At 41.3% G+C, this 21,280-nt stretch overlaps 1 protein-coding gene across 1 annotated transcript in view; it reads left to right on the forward strand.

Moving 5' to 3' along the window:
• The window catches only part of LOC126101041 (transient receptor potential channel pyrexia-like), a 272,305-nt gene that overhangs the window by 207,473 nt on the left and 43,552 nt on the right, over positions 1 to 21,280 (forward strand). The gene's annotated exons all lie outside the window — the stretch shown is intronic.

Genomic DNA, 21,280 nt, shown 5'->3' on the forward strand with positions numbered 1-21,280 from the left:
CTGAGTAGTCAGCGGGACGGAATGTCATACCTAACGGCCCGGGTTCGATTCCCGTCTGGGTCACAGATTTTCTCCTCTCAGGGACTGGGTTTTGTGTTGGTCTTATCATCATTATTTCATCCCCATCGACACACAAGTCGCCGAAGTGGCGTCAGCTCGAAAGACTTGCACCAGACGAATGGTCTACCCGATGGGAGGCCCTAGCCACACAGCATTTCCATTTCCATCTCGTAAGTACATACGTGTTAACTCTATCCAGGACCCATTATCCACTGAGGTGACAGAAGTCATGGGATATCGATACAGACAGCGATAGTATCACGCACACGAGGTATAAAAGCGCAGCGCATTGGCGCAGCGGTCATTAGTACTCAGGTGATTCATGCAAAACAGTTTCTGACGTGATTATGACCGCATGACGCGAATTAACAGCCTTTGAACGCGGTATAGTAGTTGGAGCTGGACGTGTGGGACATTCTAATTCGGAAATCGTTAGAAAATTCAACATGCCGAGATCCACAGCGTCAAGAATGTGCCGAGAATACCAAATTTCAGGCACTTCCTCTCACCATGCGCAAAGCAGTGGTCGACATCCTTCACTTAACAATTGAGAGAAACGGCGTTTGCGTTGAGTTGTCGATGCTAACAGACAAGCAACACCGCGTGACTTAACCACATAAATCAATGTGGGATGTAGGACAAAGGTATCCGTTACTAGGGTGAAATTTGTAGTTAATAGGCTACGAGAGCAGAGAACTGACACAAGTGTCTTTGCTACAGCACGACTTCGCCTGCAATACGTCTTCTGGGCTCTTGACCATATCAGTTGGAAACTAGACGAATAGAAAACCTAGTCAGATGAATCGCGATTTCAGTTGGTAGGATCTGATGACAGAGTTAGAGTGTGTCGCAGATCCTACAAAGGCATGAACCCGAGCTAGCAACAAGGCACTGTGGAAGCTGGTGGTGTCTCCACAATGTTGTGGGCTGTGTTTACATGGAATGGACTGGGTCGTCTGGTCCAACTGAATCGATCATTGACGGGAAACACGTATGTTCAGCTACTTGGAGACAATTTTCAGCCATTCACATTCGCAAGCAACGATGCCCCAAGTCACCAGACTACAACCGTTCGCGATTGCTTTGAAGAGCATTCTGGGACATTCGAGCGAATGATCGACAGATCGACGGACATGAGTTCCATCGAGCATTAATTGAGCACAGTCGAGAGACTGGCAACACTTTCGCAATTATGGACGGTTGTAGAACGCCTCAGTATTTCTGAAGGGGACTTCCAATGACTTGTTGAGTCCATGCCACAGTGAGCTGCTGCACTACTAGGTCCGACATGATATTAGGAGGTACTCCATGGCTTTTGTCACGTCAGTGTACTCCCATTGATGAGTAAGTCAGAGATTTCATTGACGATGCTTCCAGTTCATGTCACTTCAGAGTCTCTTCATTGTTTCAACTTACGCAGCGCTATTGGATAACCTATTCAAGTACCAGCATCTCAAGATCTTTTATATACATTGGCTCCCAACATTTACCAAGTGGGAATGCGCAGTCGGTGCCTTTGAAGCTACCATTCCAGACCCTCTTATTTTCTTTTCCTGTCCTCCTTTATCGAGCTTTGAAACGAAATATCCTCATATACCATCATATCACAGATACATCCATGGGAGCTGTATTGAACACCCCCACTACTCCAATTGGTCAGTAAATCATATTCTTCCTTGAAGACTTTCCACGTGCATCTCATTACAGAGTCTCCTCAATGACATAAAAAGGCACGGTATTACCAAGATCATCTTATTCTAGAACCTAATATTTTCTGAAATAAATTGCCTTCTCATTGGTTACCAAATTAGAATTTCTTTAGAAGCCATCCAGCAGTCCTTCAGCTACCCTTCAAAATTCCACTGTCACCTGATTTCTGGACCGTTACAGGAAAACGTTCTTTGGGATCACTGTCTCACAAGTATGTCCACAGAAACTCTATCCATCATCCATTGGACTGCCACCGATCAATGAATCATGTCCTCCAGTGATGATCCTTGCGTGGACATCACTGTAGAACCTTATCAATATTGCCAACGTGCCCGCAGCTCTGCTGTATGACCTCCTCAGGTCCCAGAACTTTAAAGTTTATTATGCAAATTGGTCTCTTACACTTACGAATCCAGATTGGCTAATTACACACTTTGGAGCCATCCTCTCTGTATCCTCATCTTTTCCTTCAACATCCTTCCCTATCCATCTTTCTGGACTGCCGTAAGAAAAACTCTGGTAACTTCATGTGATTGCTACACCCAAGGAAAGTCGGTCAAATACACCTTGGAGTCTCACTGAAAACGAAGACAGATAATCCAGTGATGACCTTTGAAGTGCATGTCGCCCCAGAATCTCTTAATGGGGCCAAGGTATGAAACACAACTGCGTAATTTCTTGTTGCGCCAGCATCTTCTGTTATCTCACGTAAATTAGCATTTCATCGCTTACCAGATTAGAATGTCCGGTGATACTCTTTCAAGCTATCCTCTCCAATTCCGCAACTTTTTCTTCAAGATCCTACTCTTTCATATATTCAAAACCATTACAAGAAAAACTTCTCTGACATCATTATCTTACAGCCACACGAACAGGAACTATATTCAAGAAGTCAGATTCCTCTGTGACGACCATTGCAATGTACATCACTCCAAAGCGTTATCTTTTCCTCTTAACATGCCACCCTCTCCTACTGCTATTTATTGTATTGCTTTCATGTCGTAGGTACACAGCGTGCCTATAATTTCTGTCCGAATAACAACTGCTCAGGATACCTCTTTTCAAATCTCTTTGTAACCAGGAAGGTCCGACTTGCGTAAGGCGCAGGGGACTACATTTTATCATGATCGGCCTTACTAGGCATCTTTCCGAAATGTGGTAAATATTCTGTCATTACTACTTAAGACAGCACATGTGTTTGCCTAGGTTTCACAATTCTTTTGGCTTAGGCGACCTAGTTTCCGGCTTAGGCGCCTACTTTGGTTCAAAATGGCTCTGAGCACTATGGGCTTAACTTATGAGGTCATCAGTCCCCTAGAACTTAGAACTACTTAAACCTAACTATTCTAAGGACGTCACACACATCCATGCCCGAGGCAGGATTCGAACCTGCGACTGTAGCAGTCGCGCGGTTCTGGACTGAAGAGCCTAGAACCGCTAGGCTACCGCGGCCAGATGAAGAAATCAACTGGTAATTCAAAATATACTGAGATCTTCCGTATAAAACAACTATACTGAAGAGCCAAAGAAACTGGTACACCAGCCTAATATCGTGTAGAGCCTCCGCGAGCACGCAGAAGTGCCCAACACGACGTGGCATGGACTCGACCTATGTCTGTAGTAGTGCTGGAGGGAACTGACACCATGAATCTTGCAGTGCTGTCCATAAATCCGTAAGCGTACGAGTAGGTGCTGAAGAGCATGTTGAAAAACTTCCCAGATATGCTCAATAATCTTTATATCTGGGGAGTTTAGTGGCCAGCGGAAATGTTTAAATTCAGAAGAGTATTCCTGGAGCCATTATGTAGCAATTCTGGACGTGTAGTGTGTCGCATTTACCTGCTGGGATTGCCAAAGTCTGGCGGAATGCACAACGGACATGAATAGATGCAGCTGATCAGGCAGGATGCTTAATAGCTGTCACCTGTTAGAGTCGTATCTAGTCGTATCAGGTGTCTCATATCACTCCAGCTTCACACGCCCAACATCATTACATAATCTCCACCAGCTTGAACGTCCCCTGCTGACATGCAAGGTCCGTGGATTTATGAGGTTTTCTACATACCCGCACACGTCCCTCCACTCGATATAATCTGAAACGAGACTCGTCCGGTCAGGCATCAAGTTTCCAGTCAACAGTCCAATGTCGGTTTCGACCGGCCGAAGCGAGGCATAAAGCTTTGTGCCGTGCAGTCATCAAGGGTACATGAGTGGGCCTTCTGCTCCGAAAGCCCACATCGGTGATGTTTCGTTGAATGGTTCTCACACTGAAGGTTGTTGATGGCCCAGCACTGAAATCTGCTACATTTTGCGGAAATGTTGCACTTCTCACGTCGAACGATTCTCTTCAGTTGTTGTCGGTCCCGTTCTTGCAGAATTTTTTTCCGGCCGCAGCTATGTTGGAGATTTATGTTTTACCGGATTCCTGATATTCACGGTACACTCGTGAAATGGTCGTACGGGAAAATACCCACTACATCGGTACCTCGCAGATGCTGTGTCCCATCGCTCGTGCGCGGAGTATAACACTACGCTCAAACTCACTTAAATCTTGATAATCTGCATCGTAACAGCAGTAACCGTTCTAACAACTGCGCCACTTGTTGTCTTACATGGGCGTTGCCGATCGCTGCACCGTATCCCGCCTTTTTACTTATATCTGTATTTGAATACGCAATCTGTACCAGTATCTTTGGTGCTTCAGTATAAAAATGGTTCAAATGGCTTTGAGCACTATGGGACTTAACATCTATGGTCATCAGTCCCCTAGAACTTAGAACTACTTAAACCTAACTAACCTAAGGACATCACACAACACCCAGCCATCACGAGGCAGAGAAAATCCCTGACCCCGCCGGGAATCGAACCCGGGAACCCGGGCGTGGGAAGCGAGAACGCTACCGCACGACCACGAGATGCGGGCGACCTTCAGTATAAATTAAATGCTGATATAATACAATTTTGGTGTAATATCATCTAAATTACGTTATAGTAGTTTCTCACTACTCCATATTAAAACTAGGTACTACTAATAAACAAAAGGGGGATCAAAGTTGCTTCAGTAATTTTATCACTATTTAAGGGTGGAGATTTCAGAATAAATTATATACCATTTATCAGTATTTATGAATGTTATTTTTCGAAAGAGTTTTATAACTTTTTTCGGTGTTTAAGGATGGAGAAATTGGAACAACTTATACCAGAGGAAAAATGCTCCTTTTGGATTACAAAAAAGGCGAATATGTTCCTCTTTAAGGACTCTGGCAGAAATGTTTGGTACCAGCCGCCTCATTCCTCATTCCGATTTCCTCTCCAAAGATTTTGGGATGTGGACACATCTGTGCTCTTTTAACACACAGTATTGTAAACCCTTTTATCCATTCTCTCTTTTAGTTAAGTCTTCACATTCAGCATCTCCCTCTCACTGTCACTGTCTACACATGCCTCTCTCCAACTGTCTCCTTTTCTCCCTTTGATGTACAGTACATCCCACTGCTCCTTCCTTCTGTATCACTTACATTGTCTCTTTCTGTCTCCTCTCTCTATCTCTTTCTTCCATTGACATTGTTTCCTCTCTCTTCCACCATCACTGTCTCTGTGGCACTCTCTTTCAGCACAAAAGATGACGAATACGTTCGCATGCCAAAATGTTTGGCGAATAAAGCGGAATGACGATGAGGCAGCTGATTCTCCATTTTTCTATCAGTGTCTTTTAAAGAGGAACATATTCACCTGTTTTTTGCTGCGACAGAATAATTTTTCCGCTGGTTCCCTTCTTTTCCCTAATATAGCAGGGTGTGTGGCTTATAAAACGGATTTTATAGGCCAGTAAATTTCTTGTAGTTCATTTATATCTTCGACACATTTATATACTTTGAGACATATAAGCTACTTTACAAAAAAACGCACAACATTTTTGGGCCACACTGACAGTATACTAGAACATGCGATGTTTGATTTGCAAATACAAAGAATTCCGTAGGACAATGGAATTTTTCAACGTCAGTTAAAGCTATATTTAGCCCTCGAACCGGATATTACGTGGATATATTCCATTCATACGTACAGTACCTTTGAACCTATGGACCTCAGTACTGGATAATGATATCGAAAAAAAGTATCAAACATTCACCGGAACATCATGTTACGTTCATATGGTCAAAATTTCGACAATTTGTCATGAACAGAAGTTGTAGAAGTAGCTATCCCCACAACGTACATTTTGTGCCGAAGAATCATTTTTTTTCAGGTGTATGTTGATAACGGATAAAGATTTTCGAAAAAATTAAAGATTTTTCGAAAACGAGAAAATGGAATTTCTGGATAAACATCTAAAGAATATACGTTTGAAATTCGAGCCGTTTGCTGTGGTTAGCTAGACTACTGGCCATTAAAATTGCTACACCACGAAGATGACGTACCACAGACGCGAAATTTAACCGACTGGAAGAAGATGCTATGATATGCAAATGATTAGCTTTTCAGAGCATTCACACAACGTTGGCGCCGGTGGCTCACCTACAATGTACTGACATGACAAGTTTCCAACAGATTTCTCATACACAAACAGCAATTGACCGGCGTTGCCTGGTGAAACGTTGTTGTGATTCCTCGTGTAAGGAGGGAAAATGCGTACCATCACGTTTCCGACTTTGATATAGGTCGGATTGTAGCCTATCACGAGTGCGGTTTATCCTATCGCGATGCCGGCCGTAGTGGCCGAACGGTTCTAGGCGCTACAGTCTGGAACCGCGTGACCACTGCGGTCGCAGGTTCGAATCCTGCCTCGGGCATGGATGTGTGTGATGTCCTTAGATTAGTTAGGTTTAAGTAGTTCCAAGTTCTAGGGGACTAATGACCTCAGCAGTTACGTCCCATAGTGCTCAGAGCCATTTGAACCATTTGAGCTTATCGCGACATTGCTGCTCGCGTTGGTCGAGATCCAACGAGTGTTAGCAGAATATGGAGTCGGTGGGTTCAGGAGGGTAATACGGAACGCCGTGTTGGATCCCAACGGCCTCGTATCATTAGCAGTCGAGAGGACAGGCATCTTAGCCGCATGGCTGTAACGGATCGTGAAGCCACTTCTCGATCCCTGAGTCAACAGATGGGGACGTTTGCAAGACAACAACTATCTGCACGAACAGTTCGACGACGTTTGCAGCAGCGTGACTGTCAGCTCGGAGACCATGGCTACGGTTACCCTTGACGCTGCATCACAGACAGGAGTGCCTGCGATGGTGTACTCAACGACGAACCTGGGTGCACGAATGGCAAAACGTCATTTTTTCGGATGAATCCAGGTTCTGTTTACAGCACCATGATGGTCGCATCAATGTTTGGCGACATCGCGGTGAACGCACATTGGAAGCGTGTATTCGTCATCGCCATACTGGCGTATTACCCGGCGTGATGGTATGGGGTGCTATTGGTTACACGTCTCGGTCACCTCTTCTTCGCATTGACGGCACTTTGAACAGTGGACGTTACATTTCAGATGTGTTACGACCCGTGGCTCTACCCTTCATTCGATCCCTGCGAAACCCTACATTTCAGCAGGATAATGCACGACCGCATGTTGCAGGTCCTCTACGGGCCTTTCTGGATACAGAAAATGTTCGACTGCTGCCCTGGCATCACATTCTCCAGATCTCTGGTCAATGGTGGCCGAGCAACTGGCTCGTCACAGTACGCCAGTCACTACTCTAGATGACCTGTGGTATCGTGTTGAAGCTGCATTGGCAGCTGTACCTTTACGCGCCACCCAAGCTCCGTTTGACTCAATGCCCAGGCGTATCAAGGCCATTATTACGGCCAGAGGTGGTTGTTCTGTGTACTGGTTTCTCAGGATCTATGCACCCAAATTGCGTGAAAATGTAATCACATGTCAGTTCTAGTATAATATATTAGTTCAATGAATATCCATTTATCATCTGCATTTCTTCTTGATGTAGCAATTGTAATGGCCAGTAGTGTATACACTTTTACACATATAAACTACTTTAAGTAAAAACGCACAACATTTTTGGGCCTCACTGAAAGTATACTAGAACATGCGATGTTTGATTTGCAAATACAAAGAATATCGAAAAAAGTTTCAAACATTCACCGGAACATAATGTTACGTTCATATGGTCAAAATTTCGACAATTTGTCATGAATAGAAGTTATAGAAGTAGGTATCCCCACAACTGGTACTTTTTGTGCCGAAGAATCATGATTTTGCAGATGTATGCTGATAACGGATAAAGATTTTCGAAAAAAATTTAAGATTTTTCGAAAGCGAGGAAATGGAATTTCTGGAAAACATCTAAAGAATATACATTTGAAATTCGATCCGTTTGCTGTGGTTAGCTATTTAGATAACTGTAGTCCAAGGAGCAAAAACGACTAAGAACAGTATTTTACGGTTTTCTCAGGAGACAATCATGAAAAAATGATGCTTTTATAAGCTGCCTAAGGCCTCTCGCTGCCAACACGAACCGATTTGTTCAATTTTTTTGGGCTGTACGAATTGTTTAATGTTAATAAAATTTGACTGTGTACTGTAGGATAGCAACATTAGGCCGTTCTTCCTTTAGGTATACAAATGGTCGCTAAGCCAAGGACTATCCAAAACGCCTGATCCCTTATCTCTGTTGTCAGTAGAACTGCAGAGACGATCCACTGAAAAACTGTATTTTGCGCGCGGCTTTTTGAAACATACCGGTGCCGTGCGCTGTCATGCAGAGACTGGTACAACATAGGTTAGTTGGAGCAAGAACAATCAACAAGCTTTTCCTTCTTCTATTTCAATAGTATCCAGAAAGATGAGAAAGAGAACCGTTTGGTCGTTCTCTTTTAGCCTTATGTATGCTTTCAGATGTTTTTAATTTCCAGTGTTTGAAACCTTCATTGTATCTGTCCTCTCTCTTCAGAATTGTGTTGTCTCCTCTGGTGTTTCTGCTGGCCCATCCTTCCGCATTTCCTCAGCCTTTCTCTGCAAATACCAACCTGACCGTACTTTCGAGAGACAGATTCAATAAACTACGTGTTAATATGCTACAAGCTAAATGTTGCTGAAACTCTTGTGGAGGCAGGTTACAATATTTATCCACAACAATGTAGGTGAATTCATAATTTTCCGTTAACTCACTTTTAATAACCCCTGTGGGGTTATATGAAGCTTTACGTTGATTCTGTTTTATCTTTCACATTACCAGCTCCTTTAGGCCTCTATTTCTTCTCCACATTGTCTCCTTGCTTGTTAAATTATTAATTAAATACAGCACTGTTGAAAGAAAATTGGTACTCTGTAATATGATACAAACGAATTAAATAGTACATTAAATCGCCTCTAGGTTTTACTACCGAGAAGAGAAAAGAGAATGTCATACTGCTGTTAGTGTTAGAGTAGCGAATCCATCATCCTAACAGCGCCTGTTGTCAACTGGAAGAAGTTAAGCAGACTTACAAGTTATGGCGCTTCTTTTGTACCACGCAACACAGTAAACATTCATCGACATCTAATTTAAAGAAATTCATGGTCCTGCACTGATATAAATATCTTAGAAACATTAGGTAAATGAGTATCAGCATATTATATATAGAGCTACTACGCTTCCACGGAATTTTCACCCATCTCGATTATACTCAACCAATCTCGTAGAGCAGCTAGGGTACGTCTTCCTTCTATCACAAGGATGCACAGACTTTCTAGTACTGTGGGCCGCAAGTCCTTCACTGTGACTACGTAAGGGCCACAGAAAAATAAAAGTTTGTTCACATAAATTTTTTCATAAATATCCATCTTATTTAAATTTTATATTTTCTTGTATTACGAGGGCTATTTGAAAAGTATGTTCCGATCGTATACGAAATGGAAACCACAGTGAAAATCTGATAAAGCTTTGCAGAGGTGCGTTGGGTGGTGTCACCAGTACGCCCGTCGACAGCATCATGTATATCGTTTCAGTACTGAGCACATGGCGAACACGTAAAGATGCCTGGAAAATAGTGTTTCCGCCAAGTATGAGGGCCTGGTGAGAGATTTCGCCTGATGCCACGCAGTCCACATAACATAAATTACGTGCGTTTGTTTCTTCGTGACAATCCTCGTCCGCACTCTGCAGGTGAAACGTCCCCTTAGAAAAATTATACATGACTGTGCTTAAACTGACACTCAATATTTTTGGCGCAACGCAGTCTGACTTTCAAAAATCCCTACAAAAGAATGGCCCTGACTAACATTAACCTATACGTTTCACAAATCACTTACCTCACAAAAATCTTCGTTACTCGAACTACTGCAATACAGCGAGCGCCACTACTGCCAGCTAAATAAAAGATTCAAACTACTAAAGGCACTAACTACTGATAGGCATAGTTAGCAAATGAAAGATTTTGATAGAGAACACACAATGTATTTACCTTAATAGTCATAATATATATAGCAGTTCATGACATCCATTCGTACAAATGTACTGTTTCTGATGGACACACCTCCAGATTATCCATTCTCAAAAATCCGCCATCTCACTTCCCCACATCCACCACTGCTGACGGCTCTCCTCCAACTGCGCAACGCTACGCGCTGTTAACAGCCAACTGCGCAACATTACAATGGCAAATTCCAACAATGCCACCCAGCCACAGACTGCCAGTGATTTTCATACAGAGCGCTACGTGGCGTTACCATTAAAAAAACAGCCTACTTACATAGCCCCCACGCTCCCTACAAAAAATTTTACAAATTGTTTTGGGCAGTGGCCAATACAGATTTGAAAAAAATTTTCATAATTACAATAACAAAGAAATCAAATGCACACACTTATCGATACAATGTTGGTCAAAAGCTAAAATTTTCTCACAGTCCATAAAGACAGTCCTGATCGTTCATCACAGTAAAATTGCAGTGTTTTTCTCAAAGTCTGAGCAGCAAAAGAGAATGCACATGGAAGTAGTGGATTTCTATGCAGTCTTGAAGAAGTAATGTTATCCTTCCAACGGAAAGACAGTGCTGACTCTTGACATGCAGACAGGTAATGGGCCACAACAGAGCAAACCCACAGCGGAGTCAGTCGAAGTTTTGAAGAATATTGGTAGGTAGGTCATCACAGAGCAGACCCACTGTAGTCCTGGTAGAGAGTATGGTATTGGTGGGCCACCAGAGGTGCAGACCCACTGCAGTCCTTGTAGAAATAATGGTATTGGTGGGTCATCAAAGGAGCAGATCCACTGTAGACCTTGTAGAGACGGCCAACAGCCATCTGTTGCGACTGTGCAGGTGCACAATCACCATCGAAGAGTCTTGCGGAGAATATAGCAAGTCCATAAACCACCACTTGTGCACTCACAAAGTTTTTGAATTGCCCTGAGAACCAGCAATGCTGTTAACCAGTCCCTTGCTGAATTATCAACACACGTCCAGACACTAACAGTCCTCTTTTTTCACATATTGTGCATATACTATGACCAACAGAAATGTGTGCAGTGAAATGAATGCTTACAAGTTACTTAATTTGATGAACTGGTGTGAATTACAATATTATAACATGAGAGTACAATAACAAAGGTACAAAATATATCATTAAAGAACATAACAATACAGATAACATTTGTAGTAATACAGGCTTTACAAAAGAGTAGAAATATACATATACATCAGTGTTACAGGAATTATGACATAATTACATACATAAAAGATCAGAATAACTTTTGAAACATCAACTTCACACATGAGCAATAAAACAAAACAGAATAAATAATGTCTAAACATCTTTATGAAGTAAATAACATATTATTAATGCAAATTATATTTGAGGATAACAGTATTCCTCATCATAGTGAATGTAGCTTAGTATTAGAAGAGAAAAAAATTCTATGAAACAGTACACAGAGACAGGAAGAGAACAAATATACAAGGGTACACAAACACATAGTGGATAACACAAAAGGAAAGGACAGGGTTCGTTTTCAGTGTAACATTTGGTACTGCAGTCCAACCTGAAACTTTATTCCATAGATCGTCCCTCTTATTTCAACATTTGCTCCAGCCAAAAAAAATCCTATCCAAGCATGCTTTCTGTATTCTGTTCACATCCTCTTTCAAAAATAGTTTTTCTCCACTGTACACTACTTTTTCGGCCAACCATTTTCTTATAGCTTCTCAATGCATTTCTTCCAATTCATCATAGTTAGTTTCTTATATAGTCTACCCCCTCTTAAGCTAACTTAAATCTACTGAGCTCAGATGCAAAACTAAGGGACGACGCAATGCAGCAGCACAAAACAATTAACAATAACAGCAATGACCAAAAAATGCAAATTGGCAAAGCAAGCAGCAATATATATAAGTTAGCAAATGCAACATTATCACTAATATGAGCCAATGTGCAGCAACAAGAAAAATAAATCAGTAGTAAAACTAGCTTAATACAATGTAAAATTCAGTAGACCTGCCTGGCAAACAGCAGCAGCAAATGCAATAACTTATACCTAAACGTGAAGAAGCTCAAGCAGAAAAAATATTACAGTAAAAATGGCCATGTTTAATACCTATGTCACAACTTAATACTAGAGTGATGCATCACCTTAACTTACACTACTAAAAAGTTACCAGTCATTGACAAAAATTATGTATGCAATTCCTGTGAAGGGAAATGTCTTTTTGTGCTCCCTCGTTTGTTTGGAAGTAGATCATAAAATTACTGTTTACTGGATCTGTAGGGATAAAATATCTATATTAGTACATCTATTAAATTTTATTTTAACCAATGCTGCAGTGCAGCTAGAAACTAGATATTAAACAAAGTGAGCAATCTCTCAACTAGAAAGACAATAGATGTAAAATGTTTCTCATCATTTCATTAGGCATTTTAGTAAATATCATAAATTAAGAGCTCCACAGTATAATCATATGTTTTCAAGTTTGAGCGTGTCGCATTTGTGATGCTTCCTACAAAGGAATGTCAATAGCGAGGATAATACCCTCTTTTTTTTCTCCACCTGTGCCTCTGAAAGGCACACACTAATGCTTTTTTCCAGGCAACTGTCGTGCAGATGGGTGCCCACGGCGCATTACATGCAGGTGGTCACTTAACTTTCTTACCGAAATATTTACGACACCAGTTTGCACTACAGTGACAGTCTCATATAAAAATTTCACAGGTCGAGAATTTGCGTTTCAAATCTGTAGAAACAAAATCCTGTAAATATAACAGTGCCCAAAAATTTTTCGCCAGCATAGTGATACATTCACGCATATACACACATTTCATAACACTTAAAGTACGATTCTAGGTTTCCAACATCCTTTTTCGCAAACCAGAGTCCCTAACCACTACTCATTATTCCTTGCTTTATTACACATATACATATTCGTAGACATTTCTTCAATATTTCATCATAATAAATAAGTAGCATAATCAAATTCCTCATATAGCATCAGCTTATTGATCATAAACATACCGCAACAGCGTAATACACATCGTCATCATAACATCATAAAACCTCAGCCAAATCTCAAAATCGTTTAAGCTTCCTCCAATAATTTCAAAACCTAAAAAAAATTCTCTGCTCATGTCAAAAGTTTCATCTACCTGAAATGTACTTTAAAAATCATGATCCCATACCAAATACATCATTCAAAGCTCTCATAGTATCACAAAGGTTCTGAAAAAATATGAACATTTCCCAAAGTACAGACAAAATACAATTTCATAAGTGTGAAGTTATCCAACTGTGTAATTACGTAAACATCTGTCACTGATATAGTAAAATAAATATTTGTCTCTCTCAGTTAAATGACCAGATAGCTGTGTAATTCTGTGTTAGAGAAATATGGTACCGATGTGTAAAGTTGTATAAGCAAATACCATATTAGCTAGGGCTCCTTGTGCTTGCCACACACATGGTACACAAAGTAAGCATGTATCTCCCTGAGGATTAATGTAATTATACCCTGAGGTGTTACAGATTACAGCAATGGAATGAAATGTATCATGGAAAACTTTCTTTATAATTAAAAAATCTTGAAAAATAAATGGTTTAAGTACAAAATTAATGACTCAAATGCGTGTCCTGTAGCGCTAAATGTGCATCTTGCTGTAAGATAATTCTGTGGAAGTGTCGTAGTTATTGTCCTCTGTAAGCAAAGTTCTGCTGAAGTCAATGTACTTACCTCATCATAAACGAAAGTGAAATGCTTTGCGTATAGATATCTTAGTTATTACATACCTTACCGTGATCAAGAAAGTACTATAATATAATGTATTGTTGTGCTACAGAAAAGGATATCTCATTGTAGCTATACCACAAAAGTTACTACTAAAACATGTTCTAATTTCCAGAATAATACAGAAAAACTGTGCAGATGTAAAACAGATACACAGCAAAAGCAACAATGTAAATTGTGTCACATATTAGTAGTGTCGTGATGTAATCATGTAGCTGTCAAATAAACTAACCACTGTGTCATCTAGTATCTCTCAGAAAGTACTTTAAATACAGAATGTATTTTCAAGTAAACCAAAATGTTGCATTAAAATCTCATTATCAGTACCGGTACATGTTCTAAGTATGTCAGCCTTATAGTCGTTACGTAATCATGCAGCTAACAAGCAAGAATGTACACACACGATAACACTGTGTTGTCTGTTCACTATAACAATGCACTCGTAAATACTGTCTAAATATGTTCCCTAGGTTCTAGACTGGATAGTGAACTTCAAAACATTGTTGCATGTTAACAGTTTCTAAGTCTGACAAGGCATACTAATAAAGTGAAGTGAAAAATTTTATGGCAAAGACTAAGTTATAAAGCAGATTATCTTTCAATAAACGGTTTTACTTGTGAAATGTGGTGCAATCCTTTACTCTTCCTAGTACGCAGAGTTTCAACTTCAATGCAATTATCATGCGGTATACGTCGGTAAAGAATACTGGAATATTTCTCAAGGTTAGCCCCTATGTTATTTTTCTCTGAGCCAGCTGGCGTACGTGGCTGCCTGCGGTGCGAGTCATTGTCTGTCTCTTTGTTGGCGTGCGTCGTTATTGGGATTAGGAGACCCAACTTCTACAAATTCACCTTGCCGAGAGGACCCTGCCGTGTTTGAATCCCGCCAATTCTGATGCAATTCAGGTCCGTCATTACGATTATATAGTCTGTCGTCATGTCGGTAGATTCCATAATTTCTTTCTTGTTGGTCACGTGGTGGAGAATTTATCCCGGAATCGTAACTGCATGGTGGACCATTGCGTCTGAAGTTATTCTGTCTCCCTTGATAATAATTGTTTTGGTTTCCATATTGTCTGTTTCTATGGTTATCTCTGTCATATTCATTACTACGGAAGTGCGATCTTTCTCTGTACCTATTATTCTGCCAACGGTTGTCATAAGGGTGCTGTCTGTTTTGGTCACGATTTGTGTTGTGAGAATAGCCTTGTCGTGTCCAGTTATTATTTCTTTCATCGCGGAATTGCGACGGATGTGACCTGTAACTGTTGTGCTCCTGTTTTCGCGTTCCGTGATTGTCAGTGTCAATTTCTAATTCTTGTAAGAGCCCCTGAAAAGCTTCAATGTCGTCTTTGCAACGTCCTGCTAAAATAATATGTCGTAAATGTTCAGGTAATTTGATTAAGCAAATGCGGATGAGTTCTGAGGGGCTGTATGGGTTTGACAGGTACTGATTCTTGTGCAACATGTCTTCAAAATATTTCACAAGACTGGAGAATTCAGATTGTTCGAAATGTTTCATCATTATGATGCTATGTTTTACTCGGTCTTGTGTAGCTTGAGACCAATATGCTGACAGGAAGGCATGATAAAATTCTCCTTCACTGTGACAATCGTGAATGACCGATCGCATTCTTACAGCTGTTTCATTCTCTAAGTAGCCACACATAAATTCTAATCTGTGCTACAATGACCAGTTGGGAGGAAAACAATGAGAGAATTGATGAAGCCATGCTCGTGGATGAATGTCGTTGCCAGAATTCTTAAATGTTTTGAATTTACATGTAGTAATGAACAGCTTATAGTCAAAATCATCGTGTCGGCGAGTCGCACATCGCTCATTGTTACTTCGTTTCGGCGGTTCCATCTCAAAATTCAATGCGCCATGCCAATTCCTTTCATAATTTCCGAAGTGTCCTGTGTTATTATTTTGTGGTTGTTCCGTATTTCTATGTCCCTCTTCTCGTACTGGAGCGCGAGTGTCCTCTGAAATATGTAATTCTTGTATTACATGTGCCAACTGATCTTGTACTTCCCGGATTTCTCTTTTGCACTGTTTATTGATTTGATTTTGATTTTGTTTGAATTTTCTAATTTGTTCATATTCTTCAGTGTCAGTGAAGGCTACAGGTCTTGTGTCATTTAGATCATTATCTACCTTTGTAGATAAGTTAGTGAACTGATCTGAAAGTTCGGCAACTTTATCCGATAGTGAAATTATTTCCTCTGTGTGTTTTTCTGAACCAAGTTTCAGAGTGTCCATTTGTGTTGAAATCGTATCTACTGTGTCTTTTAAGTTTTCCTGAGTTTTTGCAAGTTGCGTAACCGAATCGGTAGATGCAACTGAGTCAATTTTAGCTTGCAAGGTCTCATGATTTTCATGATGTTTGCAGTTCTTTTATGGCTGCTTCGTGACTCTGTAATGCATTTTCATGCCGCGAAAAAATGGGTTGAAAATGCTCACAAATTTGTTTTTTTACGTCATTACAGACTTTTTGACATTTCGATTCAACGTTATGTAACTCATTAGTTAAATCTTCACGTGTTTGTTCAAGCGTGGTGTCTAACTTCCGAAGATTTTGTTCCATTGTGTCTAACTTTTGAAGCTTTTGCTGCGTTTGTCTCTGGTGTTGTTCCATTGTGCCTAACTTTTGAAGATTTTGTTCCATTGTGTCTAACTTTTGAAGCTTTTGCTGTGTTTGTCTCTGATTTTGTTCCATCGTATCTAACTTTTGAAGATTTTGTTCCATTGTGTCTAACTTTTGTAGCCTTTGTCCCATTTGTTGCATTAACTGTAATAACAATGCACTGGTGTCTGAAACATGTTCCTCAGTGCTATTCGGCAGTGCATTTGAACCGGCAATATTCGCATTTTGAAAAGCAGAAAATGTGTCTTGACTTATTTGAGAAAACGGTGAGGAGCCAAAACCTGAATCTGCAATATTTGCAAGATTGTGCCCTGTCATTCCCGATTCCTGAGGCGGGCTGTTGCCGACCGATCGGTTGATAATGCTTCCCTGTTCGCTATTTCGTTTCACTGTCTACGCCATTATTTGCCGCCCGCTCCATTTCCCTATGCACAATTACCAAATTACTACTTTGAATGTCTGTTGATTCATTACACAGAGGTGCTGATAAGCTACGCTCGTCGTCACTACTATTTCTCAGTTTACTTTAGAGCCTAGTGTTACGTTTTTCACACGCCATTATTGTCACAATATTTCACACGATAACACAGAAAAGCACAATTTGAAGAGCAAAATAAGAAAACACATTAACATAGCACTGAAAATAATATCTACTTAATTGCAAGCGCAGCTGCGAAATACTTGGTGCAAGTCTGCATGCATGTCACAACTGTTTTACTGTACAACAATGAAAAACTACAACTACAAAGGAAATTCTACGATTACGCGCTAGCAATTAACAATAGCTACACTAATTACACAAACTACAAGAAAAAATCAGAAGATTGCAGTGAGGTATCCTCGGCTAAGGGTCGACATATGAAACGTCCCCTTAGAACAATTGTACAAGACTGTGCTTAAACTGACACACAATATTTTTAGCGCAACGCAATCTGACTTTCAATAATCCCTACAAAAGAATGGCCCTGACTAACATTAACCTATACGTTTCACAAATCACTTACCTCACAAAAATCTTCGTTACTCGAACTACTGCAATACTGCGAGCGCCACTACTGCCAGCTAAGTAAAAGATTCAAACTACTAAAGGCACTAACTACTGATAGGCAAAGTTAGCAAATGAAAGATTTTGATAGAGAACACACAATGTATTTACCTTAATAGTCATAATATATATAGCAGTTCATGACATCCATTCGTACAAATGTACTGTTTCTGATGGACACACCTCCAGATTATCCATTCTCAAAACTCCGCCATCTCTCTCCCCACATCCACCACTGCTGGCGGCGCGCCTCCAACTGCGCAACGCTACGCGCTGTTAACAGCCAACTGCCCAACACTACAATGGCAAATTCCAACAATGCCACCCAGCCACAGACTGCCAGTGATTTTCATACAGAGCGCTATGTGGCGTTACCATTAAAAAAACCTAAACAGCCTACTTACACAGGGACAATGAAGATACTCATGCAGCGTTTTCTGTGGGAAGTATTTGATCACTCACAATACGGCCCGTAATTGGCTCTTCCTAGATTTCATATGTGCTCAGAAGAACCGCTGACAATGAAGACAACATTTTGGCACAGACAACGAGCTGTAGACCAGAGCAGAGAATTGGCGGAAAGCACTGGCGGCTGCTTTCCATGACGAGGGTGTTGTAATGTTGGTACAATTCTATGACAAATGTCTAAGTCGGAGCGGCGACTATGTTGAGAAATCGCTGGAAGGTGACGCTAACCCTTGCAAATCAAACATTTTTCATTTTCACAGTGGTTTCCCTTTCGCGACCGATCTGACTTTACGAGTAGAGCTCGTATTACTGACCGACGATCCTGAAGTGAAAGCATACAGGTACACAGAAATATATGAAGTTGTTGCTTACATTCATTCCAAAAAGTTCGGTGCATTAATGAGTGGGCTGATGAAGCTCGTATTTGCTGTAGAATACACAGACCACTGACGGATAAGCAATGTCGTTCCGTTCCGTCCCACGCTGAGCTTTTATTGCCGCGACTGTACTATTGCTGAAGCACGGAAATTGAAAAATAACAGGCCGTGAGACAAGTTATTACCCCGAATCGGCATCCACCTGGCCCAATTCCAAACAGACTGGCGTGGCTGTAAAGACCCAAGTTTCACAAGCAGCCTCCCTCTCCTTACCGGGAGCAAATAAAATATAGGTAACAAAAATTTAGACTGCTTGACAATTTATAAGGAGCAGAGACATTATTTGACAGGAATAATGACAGGCAACGATCGACGACACGAAAGACAGAACATACGTAATATACATCGATGATCCCAAACATTATGACAACCTTTTATATCGCGTGTTGGTCCACTTTTCAAACACAGTACAGAAGTGATTTTCCTGTCATGGATTCTGTAATTCCTTGATAGGTTTCCAGAGGTTCAAATGGTTCAAATGGCTCTGAGCACTATGGGACTTAACTTCTGAGGTCATCAGTCCCCTAGAACTTTGAACTACTTAAACCTAACTAACCTAAGGACATCACACAACATCCATGCCCGAAGCAGGATTCGAACCTGCGACCGTAGGGTCGCGCGGTTCCAGACTGAAGCGCCTAGAACCACTCGGCCACACCGGCCGGCTTTCCAGAGGTGTGTGGTACCATATGCCTATTCATAACTCAGCAAATTCCCCCAAATTACGGGAGGATGGTTTGTGGGCATGAACTGGCGCCCAATATGCGTGTCAGTAGGTACAGACCAGGGACATTTTATGGTTAAGACGTCAATGAGAGTTCACTGTCATACTCCTGAAACCACAGCAGCACGATCTTGGCCTTGGTTGGTTGTTCCATAGCAATTTTCTGTTGTTCCGAAGCAGTAGGCAGTTGTTAGCTAGCAAGTGTCAGTTGCTCCTTAACAACTGTGACGTGGTGTACTAGAACGATCGGGCCGTCATCAGATGAACGGCGGGCCGCGGTCTGTGCATTCCTGCTGTCAGATCGCAGCCAAGAGATGGTTCAAATGGCTCTGAGCACTATGGGACTCAACATCTTAGGTCATAAGTCCCCTAGAACTTAGAACTACTTAAACCTAACTAACCTAAGGACATCACACACACCCATGCCCGAGGCAGGATTCGAACCTGCGACCGCAGCCAAGAGAAGTCCTGCGTAAGTGCTATAGCGGGCTGGCATCTGCATCACACTTAACTGCACGATTCTGAATTGGACCATTCAGCGTTTGCCAGATCCACCACTGCAAGTCAGGCCGCTTTCCATTGTTGCAGAGTACAGACTTGTTATGTAATATACAAAGAACGGACATCTTATCTTAATAGTCCATTTGTTTAGCTTCTTTTTACTTCATATCGTTGACTGTGCTAATAATTCGTAGTTTACGATTCGCTATTTCACGCCATATTATTTACATACGGTTTCTCGGCTTGTTCGAAATTTCCCTTATCTCGCGTGTGAGTGGGAAGTGATACCCTTTCTGTAATCTCTTCCTACAGGAAAAAATCATGTCATCATATGTGGTGTACGCGTGGTATGGGTGCGGCTTCCTCTGGCCGCACAACGCCTCCCTCCCCCGCACCCCCGCACCCCACCCTCACCACATTCCAGGCGCCTCGGCCAACTTTGACCACTCAAAAAGCGGCTCTTGAAACTGTTGCTACCCTATTAAGTTACGCACCTTCGTCTCAAAGTTTTCTCAATGGACTAATTCCAGACAGTCGCCGGCCGCTGTGATCGAGTGGTTCTAGGCGCTTCAGTCTGGAACCGCGCTGCTGCTACGGTCGCAGGTTCGAATCCTGCCTCGGGCATGGATGTGTGTGATGTCTTTAGGTTAGTTAGGTTTAACTAGCGCTAAGTCTAGGGGACTGATGACCTCAGATGTTGAGTCATATCGTGCTCAGAGCCATTTGAACCAGTCAGTCATTATGCACGTGAGACATTCCTGTGTTAGGCCACGGTGAACGACCTACACGTGTTTAGTTACTGCTTTACGCTAAAGTATTAATTATTGCCCTGGAACAATTAGCCTAAATGAGTACCAAAGATCACACTTTACCAACGGATACTGTTCCCTACCCACAACTGGTAGCTTTACAGAGCGAAAAAGTGATACTTATTATACTTAATCATAAAATGCGAAATTTTAGTATTCAAGGACACCACTGGCAAATTCAACATCGAGTCCTTCCTATTATCCCTGTACTCAGTCTAAGTTTTACAATACTGTGCAATCCCACACAGGTCAAATTAATTTCTATTCAACACAGGTCAAATTAATTTCAATTCAACAGCCTTTGGGCTTTGTTCACATGTTCTTCAGTTTTTACTTCTATCTATTTGCATCACTTGTACAACATCAAAACAAACTACATCCTCCAACGTCGTAATAATTTTAATACACCATCACTGCCACCGTGTCATGGCAGCTTCAACAACGTCACCACTCTGTACTTACTGGTGTATTAAACCACCTAACTTTAAATTTAAAAAAAGATCATCAAATTATATTTTTCCAAAACTCGAAATTGTCACTTGCGATCGTTTTAAATAGGGAAGTGCCACTTTCTTTAATTTTATACTTTTAGAACTATGCATGTGTCTCACTGACGAGCGGCTTTTGTTCCACAGCCAGCCCGCCCATTTCTCAGGAAACTGAG

The sequence above is a fragment of the Schistocerca cancellata genome, chromosome 9, assembly GCF_023864275.1.
Source record: "Schistocerca cancellata isolate TAMUIC-IGC-003103 chromosome 9, iqSchCanc2.1, whole genome shotgun sequence".
In the NCBI taxonomy this organism is placed as follows: Eukaryota; Metazoa; Arthropoda; class Insecta; order Orthoptera; family Acrididae; genus Schistocerca; species Schistocerca cancellata.